This window comes from Polistes dominula, unplaced genomic scaffold (assembly GCF_049000335.1).
Source record: "Polistes dominula isolate Pdom_NZ unplaced genomic scaffold, Pdom_raw_medaka contig_373, whole genome shotgun sequence".
Classification (NCBI taxonomy): Eukaryota; Metazoa; Arthropoda; class Insecta; order Hymenoptera; family Vespidae; genus Polistes; species Polistes dominula.
The window spans coordinates 1,009,434-1,018,866 of record NW_028300899.1 but is presented as its reverse complement, the minus strand read 5'-3'; the positions used below and the strand labels follow the sequence as shown (position 1 = coordinate 1,018,866).

The window sequence follows — 9,433 nt, the reverse complement described above, 5'->3', positions numbered from 1 at the left end:
AGTACTGGGTAATTAATTTTAAAGTTAATTTTGCATACTTCAAATATTTCTATTTTTCAATTTAAGCTGATGTAACAATTGGTCATCCGTGTATTATATTTCACATGATATGAAAAGATATTTGTACATTTCAACTTGGTTTCTAAGAGTTAACTTAAATAAACAGAGGGTAATTCCATCAAAAGTTATAAACTTTTCTCTTTGGAAAAGCACCATAGCTTGTAGTGGACAGTTTTCCGTTTACTTTACTACTCGCAATGGAAACGAAGAAGACGTCTCTGGATTTTCCTTAATCTCATCGGAGTCAACTATAATCCATGGGAGGAAGGAAGAAGATCAACGAGTGAAAAACGTCCAACCTTGATCTCTCTTTCATATTCTTTTCTTTTACAACCTAGTTACCTTACACTCTTTCTTTTTTACTCATCTTTCTATTTTTTTTTTTTCTTAAATTCAGTAGTAATAACTTCTCAATCTTTTAATCTTTTTTTTTTTTTAGAACCAAACGTTTCATTTCAATAATAATTAATTACACTCCGCTGTCTCAACGTATGAGACATTAAAGTTGATTAGTGATTATGGGTAATTAAATTATTTTAGTACAACTTTTTGAAACATGCATGTTTCCTTGATGTTTTCTCGTAAAATAGCACAAGACATCGAATGAAAATCTAGTAAAATAACAAATCTATTTAATGAAGAATTTAATTTAATTAATGAATTTATTTCTTCTCTTCGTATTTTGCTGCGTGTTAGTAGTGATGAAATCAAACATTAATTTATTCGATTTCGTTCAGATAAGTATATATAGTATTGTCTGACATGTATTTCTTCGTACTTAACTTATCCACAATAGTTATTTATTTTGATATATTTATACTTTGATATTATAAGTAAATGAGCAAGAAGATAAAAACCTTTTTGCTATGAATAGACTCTAGCAGTTAAGTGGTGGTTGAAAGCTCAGTGTTCTAATTAGAGCAACCAAGTTAATGAAAGGAATCCTTCCGAGGATTTAGTATATATATATATTTATTTTTCTCTTTTAAATTCGTACAAAATGAAAAAAAAATTAAATGTAAAAATTCTTATCAACAAAAACAAAAAACAAATTTATTTGACTTGTAGTACCTTAATCTGCTCAAATCTAGAAGAGAACTATTTTATATGTTAATTAATTTTTAGATTAGAATTTTCAACTTGTAATTATCTAATCTCCCGTTATCCTACATGTTTTCTGCGTTATCATGTATGAGTGTGCCCAGGTGTTACACGTATGGGTGAGAGACTGTTAGAATGGGTTTAATTTTAATTTTTTCCCATATTAACACGGCTAACATTGTACTAGTGGTTGTACTATGTACTTTGCATCTGTGGTATGCATATTTAGGTAGTGTACATTCTAGCATTGTTTAGCAATAAATAATAAATTAGAAATAATATTTGTGTAAAAGTTATTAAGGTAAAAATAACTTGTCAGAGTTACGTGCATAATACAAATTAGTTCATTTTTAAATACAATTTTGCAATAATAAAGTTATCATATTTATTTGTTGAAACTTTGATGTACTCGTATTATTACTAGAATGCATTTATATATTAGCATATACCTGCATTTCGTACTTTAGTCCTTTATGCACTAAACACTAGTTTTGAAAGTCGATTATAAGTATATATTCGCATTAGCATATAAGTTTAGAAAACAGGCGGTTGTTTGAACTAGGGTTTTGAAGGTGCCTCGGGGTTTGCTCTTTAGTTTAAGTTTTCGCACTTTGGTAATATGTGAGAATGTGAGTCGTGTGAATGTGTTCGTGTATATATGTTAGCACTTTTTAAATATAGGTTGATAAGCAACCAGGTAGCATACTTTTTTTAAACGAGTGCGTGTAGTTATTTTAAGTATGTCAAGTAGCGCCCTACCGAGGTACGTGTATTGGGTTTACTTTCATTTAGAGTAGTGGACATCCCAGTCTTCGGTTTTACACAGGATTGTCACAAAATTATATTTTTGTATTTTTTTCTTTTTATTCTATCATGTTTTCTTTGTACATTTATTTTATAACAATTCAGTAATATTTAATTATAAAGGAATTATACAACTATTAGGAAAATTCATTCCTATCTCGATTCTATCTTGAATGAAATAGAGTTAAAAAATCAAATCTATAAAGCTTTTGGATGAATTTGATACTTAGTGTTTTAAGTATTATATTATAAATAACACTTCGTACAATTGCGATTTTATTATCCTATTATTAAAATTAATTATTAATTTACAGTAATTTTTTTTTCATATCTTTTATATTTTTACAGGGATACCAGGAAGGAGTTGAAAATTTGTTGAAATTTGATTTTCATTTCACTTTGTTTTAGAATAGAATTAATTTTAATATATGTGGGAATTGATCTTCTCCATAGCAAATGCATAAATAGTTATTCATAGAGAAGTTGACCATGGGTCTTGGATAGCTCAATGGATAGACCAGTTGACCGGAAAGCAAAAGATCCTTTGGGTTCTCGAGTTCCAGTTTCAATTAGTCCAGCAATTCAATTGTTTCAAGAATCCTATATATATATACAGTTATAAGGATCAGTCATGATGTATTCAATCTATTAGTAAAAAGTAATAATTTTATGTTTATTTTTTAATGATTTTTTAATGACTATTTATACCATCAAGTTTATTATCATGCAATCAAACCGATTCACAAGCAATTTTAATTAAATTTAACATTAATAATCTTAACCTTGAATCTTTATTATCGAAAGAAGTAACTATTATAAGGGTTAAAAGACTCAGCTCTAACTTTTATGACCCTAATTACAGGAACACCTTGAAAAGTAACTCGGTTTAGGAAAAATAGAGAAAAAAAATAGGGTAAACGTTAGTTTTCCTTTATCTGGTTGGTAATCATCAAAGGATCGAAGAATTGTCGATGAGAAAGTGTGTCAGACACGCGTCTAGCGAAGATCGTTTTGAACTTGAATAGAACATGCATGCATGTATCTATATCCTATGTGAATGTAGGTATTACTTGCACAAACATACACAAATATATACTCATACATACATAGATATGTGAGAAAAATAAGAAGAATGCAAGTATATAGGGTGAAACACAACTAAGATTTCAATGTTTCAAAGCTTTTGTGTTTTAATTAATGTCTAATTAATGTATGTCATCAAATTAATCAATTTGACGTAAATTAACATTCATTATTTATGATAATTCAATGAACGAATTTTTGATTACAAATTAAATACGTAGACAGGAATGATTTGTTTAGAAATATATTAATTCAATATATCCAAGATAGGGGGGAAGGGGAGTCGATTTTAAAACTCACCTTGAAACATTTTGTATTAATCTCGATGAAATAGAAAATAAGTAACTTTAGAAGATAGAGTATATATAGTTGAAGCTTTTGTTTATTTGTTTGTTTTTTTTTTTTTTAATCACCCTATAGATAATAGAGAAAGATAAGAACGTAAAACGTAGTGTAAAAAGAGTATGGTCAGGAAAGGAAGGACGCGTGGGTGTACGAATTTTGGCACGAACGAGATCCGCGTCGGTGTGGTGTCGTTAGAAAAGGGAGAGAACTGTGAGAGAAGAGGTGGTGGGTGGGTGGGTAGGTGGGGGGGGGGGGAGGGAGGGGGTTGGTAGAGGGTAGCTGCTCTTTCGGGTGCAGCGCGAGAGTCGACCAGTCAGTGCGTCGTCAGCCTCCGCGTAGTCGCGATACTTCTTCTTCTTCGTCCCTTTGTCTCTTTCTGTCTCTCTCTTTTTCTCTCTATTTTTCTCTCGCGTCGTCATCGTCGTCTTCGTTGTCATTTTTCATCCTTTTGTATTTCCCATCTTTTTTTCTCTCTTCCTTTCTCTCTCTCTCTTTCTCTTTCTCTCTCTGTTTCACTCTGTTTCACAATTTTATTTTTTTTCTCTCTCCTGTAAGGGTGATATTTTTTTTTCAAAAGGTTAATCCTATCTATTCATCGATCATATTCACATTCATAGTTTTTCCCGTTATTCCTATTTCCTTTTCTTTTTTTTTTTTTTTTTATTATTGTTTACTTTTGTCATTTTGACGGTGCCATGCGTTGTTCGGAATTATTAAAAAAAAAAAAAAAAAAACAAGCGGACAAGGAAAAATTGAGAATGATCGAAAATTATGCGTAAAAAAGTAAAGGGAATTTTTGTATTGTTAGTTTAACGAGTGACTATTCACGTTCGGATTAGTGAGGAATTTTAAACTGTGTTTTCGAAGAAAACAAAATTAGAAGATCTAGCAGCGGAAGAAGAAGAAGAAGAAGAAGAAGAAGAAGGAGGAAAAGGCCAGCAATGTATTTTGAATGTTGGTTGTGTGGTTATACTTTGATTTTATTTTTTGGGTTTCGTATAGTTTGTTTGAAAGATCTAAACATTTCTGGAATATTGTGCTCGTGCAAAAGAAAATTTCATGTGTTAGGATATTAGACGAGCTATAATTTAGGATCGAAACAAATTGCAAGTTATTAGAGACATATAAAAATAAAGAAAAAGATGAGGAGGGGGGAGGAGGAAAAAGAAAAGATTTTCTCGATTGACCGAAGTTATTCTGTGTCTTTTGTGAATTGGTCAAACTGAACGGTCTTTTCTTTTCTTCTGGGGGGTACGTGTCAAGATTCGGTAAAAGCAACGTTTCAAGAGCTTCGGCTTTTACCACCGCGACCTTGAGTATTATTATACTCAAAGTACAAGTTATTTCTTTCGTCCCTTTTTTTTATTTTTATTTTTATTCTTATTCTTTTGCTCGTGAACTATATACGTGATAATTAAGATTGATATTATATGATCACGCGAGAGTAAAAGGATACACGACCTTGAACGAAACAAAATCAAATCTTAAAATGAATATCTTCAAAATGTTCTATTAAAATTAATAATGATAACTTGTTGTATATTTGATGTTTTAGTTGTTTCATTGATATATGAAGTATTCTTTTTTTTGTTGTTTTTTAATTGAATAGTAGTTATAACTTAAAATAAATTTCGACACGTTCAATCGTCTCGAAGTTCTCGTCAAATTTGGAGTTCGTCATCGTTAGAAAAAAAAAAAAAGTATCTTTAAGTACTAGGATCGTAACCTTTTGAAAGAATAAAAGATACTTCGAAGCGAAGAAAAAGTAGAATAAAAAAAAAAAGAACTCGGAAGCAGGAGGAGCGTTAATTGCGATCTCCTACGGTGGCGTTCTTTTTCTTATATATATATATAAAAAAAAAAAAAAAGGTAAAATAAAAATTTATCTTCGTCCCTTAAAACATCTTCCGGAAGTCGATCGTATATTTCTTTGGCGAGGTGAAAGCCGTGTTTTGTTAGGTCACCCTGCCCATTTATTATCCTCGTAGGCATATTGCCAGGGATTCATCGAATTTCGATAAAAGGGAATATTATGACGTATCCCGAGGTCGTTATATTTTAACAAAGAACGATACTACTACTATTACTACTACTACTACTACTACTATTCTACTGTAACTGCTAGCAATGAGATACCGAGTTTAAAGCGACACGCATTAAAATGATATATCCATGACGTTTAGTTCGTAATGTCGAATTAGTTTATAACAGCGATTTAAACAAAACAGGGTAGTATATGTGGGGCTCAAAGCAACATGAACCTATCTCTGTAATTCGAACTGTTCTCGGATTTGAAATTATTTGATATATTTATCAACCTTTTCAATGAAATAACAGAAAATTATTCGAATTATTAGTCGAGAAATTAATTACCGATTAATTCTATTCAATAGAATTGTAATCGAAAATCACGTAGCTAATCAAATTACGTTTGAATTGGTTTTTTTTTTCCTTTTTTATACGTATGCTCTTTTATTTTCTTTTTTGTTTGTAAATCGTATCGACACAACATTATTGTTCTTATACATGAATACATCAACGTGTAAGTTGAAAGGAATCTTTTGAATCTCTTTGGACCATCCTCAAAAGAGGAATGAAACGACCAAGTTGGATTAACGTACGCTATCAAATAGATTAAATAGACAAGATCGTGTTCTTATCATTTGAATGAACTTGAAAATGGAATATTTTGTTTTAGTTTTTTTTTTCTCATCATCATCGTTATCATCATCGTCATTTTTGAAATTGTTTTAGTATCGATTTAGATAAAGAAAAAATTATATTATGTGTCGATAAAATGATATTACGGTGTACATAAAAATGTCTATTAAAATATTTAATTATAGTTCTCTTTCTCGTATTTCTTATAATAGTATAAAGAAAATGATAATCATCTTTTTTTTTTTTCCGAATAGATTTAAGAAATTTACGATGAAGAAGAGAATTGAATCATGGGATCGATTTTTTGCTATTTTAATTTATTTGTTCGTTAAAAATGTAGATGTTAAAAAATTTGGATTTGTCGCGAGTATTGAAATAAACGTATTGAGTTCTTTTTTATTTTCTCTCTTTTTTTTTTTTTTTTTTTTTATATAAACAAGAAACACTTTGGTTAAGAAAATAATTAGTAATTTTATTGTGTTAATTAAATGTAGCAGCAGGCAGGTTTTTTTTTTTTCTTCAAAAGATACAACGTTTTTTAATGCTACCTAAGTGGTACTTAAACAAAACAAAAAATAAATAAATTTAATAAATGATCATTCACATTTTTTTTTTTTATTATATTTTGGGATAAGAATAAAATCATGATTTTCTTGAAAAAGGCTTCTTTGATTTTTTTTATTATTCTTTTTTTTTTTTATAAAAAGATACACCCCGTTTCCTAATTTTATGTAAGTGGTAACTCATTAAAAAGATAGAAAGAAAGAAGGAATAAAGCAATGAAAAAAAAAAAAAAAACAAAAAAAAACAGGGCCGTTCACAGAAAGTTCATTATCTAAAAGTTTACTTTTATGAAAAGACGAATGTTTGTACAAAGTGAAAATTTTAAATATTTCAGTTTCCCTACAAAAGAGAACTTCTGTTAACTTCAATTTATACGTCAAAATAATGAACCGGGATTTCTTTGTTAAAATGTATATGTTGTTGTTGCTTACAGTTTGTTATTACCGTTATTATACTGATGATAATAACTATGATTATTTTCCCGGGGTTTTTTTTTTTTTTTTTTTTTAACTGAATTTCATTCAATAGATAAAAGATATCTGGTAGTAGAAGAAATCATGAATGTTGCTCGTTAAGAGATACCTCGAAGGATTGAACGAATTTTTAATATTTAACGGATAATAATAGAAAATTGCATGATGACAGACCGTATGAAACGATATTCGAGAATGTGACGTATTTAATATGTTAAAGGGAACAATTTTCTGAAGAAATAAAACGCGTCATCAAAGAAATGATCTCTTCGTTCTCATATCTATACAATTGTCAACGATCAGATCCAATCCGTTTCTCTCTAATTATCTCATCAAATTGATTCCAACAAACGTTAAACTTAAAACAGATAGACTTAACTTAAAAAACAGATAGACAATGATTATTATTATTACATTAAATAATTTTATTGGAAAAGTTATTAGGAATAATTTGTATGAATTTTGGTTCATTTAATTTATGACTTTTCAAAGTTGTGCTTACCTAGCTATGCCAAATTATAAGTTGCAATAAATTTGCCATGACCAAACTAAAAGTTTTATGGACAAAAATAATACGTTCAAATTGATAACAAGTAAAACACAAGGGAAAGATTTAATATTAATTTTGTAAAAATCATCTCTTTCTTTATTTATGATAGTAATTACTTTTTACTACACACCACTATCTCATCCCATTTACTTAATTACATATCAAATTTTTATATATTTTTTTTTTAACTGAACAATATTTAATAATTATAATATGATAAATGTGAATTCAAGATAGTAAATGTGATCTGACATCGAGGCCCGTGCATTTTGAAAATACCTGATTGAAATCATCGAAATGATTTGCATTTAAAATGCAACGAGATTTCAGTTGATAGTCAAGAAGAAAATGAAAGACGGATAATGATCGATAGATAGATAGATAGATACATAAATAAAGATAAATGTACTCGTGTTAGTATTACGTTGGTTGATATTATTCTCTTTCTAAAGAACCTTTAGATGGATAGCTGTTCGATCAAGGAATTATTCGCACGAGCGATAACCACCACTCCTTTAGGCTATCAGTTTTCGATTAAGGATATTCCTTTGTTCGAACGATTCTATGGGAAAGGAAAATTCATTGAAGTTGAAGAACTCGTTCGACGATGTTGCTATGCATGTTTTAATAAATTTAACAAATTTTCTAATTCCAATTTTTTTTTTGTTTTTTCCCCCGACAAGTTTATAAGTTTTTTCAATTTTTCTTCATATTTATTCGTGCAAATATAATTAAATGAATAAAATATAGGGTGGCGTAAACAAGCACATTGGAAATTTTGGAATCAATGAAAACGTCAAGTTTTAAACAAATTTTTAATTTTATTCATTCTATTTTTATAGTTTCAGTCGAAAAGATGTGCCTCACGTTTAGAAAATAATCTTATTATTGTATATATCGCAAAATGTATGCACTGAGAAATGTTCATTATCACACGATAAATATCTGACAAGTTGAATTTATCAAATTTGATCATTCATTATCATTTCAAATGATTTTTTATTTATTTATTTATTATTGAAAAAAAAAACGAAATTATTTTCCAAACAACTTGATAAATATATATTTCTAATTGTCTGTCTGCAATGTAGAAAAATTTTCGCCAAATAATTATGTCATTAACTGCAGCTGCGGTTATGGAATGCACGATGCAAATGCGATTGGCATACGTGTACTAGTAGTTATCTATTAAAATATTATTAACGATGTGGAGATCATCGTTAATGGCATTTTCGTTGATAGCCAAAACTTCCTTGATTAATAGGCATGTTACATTTAATATATATATATATATATGTGTATGTGTATGCACAGTACGATATACATTTATAATAAAGGAATTTAAACGTATGAGTTGAGTGTTTAAATGAGTTTCGAATGATTCATACTGATAACCATACTGATAACACATTAATCATTGAAGAGTTTATCTCGTATTGTTTGTAGTGCAATATATATATATATACGCGTGTTCATTTTCAATCGAGATCAAAGGTCAAGCAGGTCATCTTGTCTGTTCGATGAACGATCCATTGCCTGATTCTGTTCTTTCGTTTCAGATGACAAAGTTACTTACGTCCCTTGTAATATAACAGTAGATGTGGTTTGAGCGTAGAGTATAAGAGAGAGTAACCTGATTATTTATCGGTGAAAGTTTAGTGGAAGTACGACACCTTCGGGAAAATTCAACGACAAGTTCGAACAGTACAGTCTTTACTTTAGTTTCAAGAACAACTTTGACGATTCTTTTCGATAAAGAAGAAGTTGTGTTGATATATATAGAAAAGAAGAT

The 9,433-nt window shown here is 29.3% G+C and overlaps 1 protein-coding gene across 10 annotated transcripts in view; it reads left to right on the top strand.

Moving 5' to 3' along the window:
- Window positions 1-3,703: 3,703 nt before the first annotated feature.
- The window catches only part of LOC107064846 (trace amine-associated receptor 9), a 71,112-nt gene continuing 65,382 nt past the window's right edge, over window positions 3,704-9,433 (top strand). For 4 of the 10 annotated variants that reach the window (XM_015318042.2, XM_015317946.2, XM_015317939.2 and 1 more), the window contains exon 1: window positions 3,705-4,347. The gene's annotated coding sequence lies outside the window, so the exon portion shown is untranslated. Of the gene's footprint in view, window positions 4,348-9,433 lie in introns of all 10 variants that reach the window. The other 6 variants (XM_089179330.1, XM_089179329.1, XM_089179327.1 and 3 more) reach the window with 4 other exon arrangements.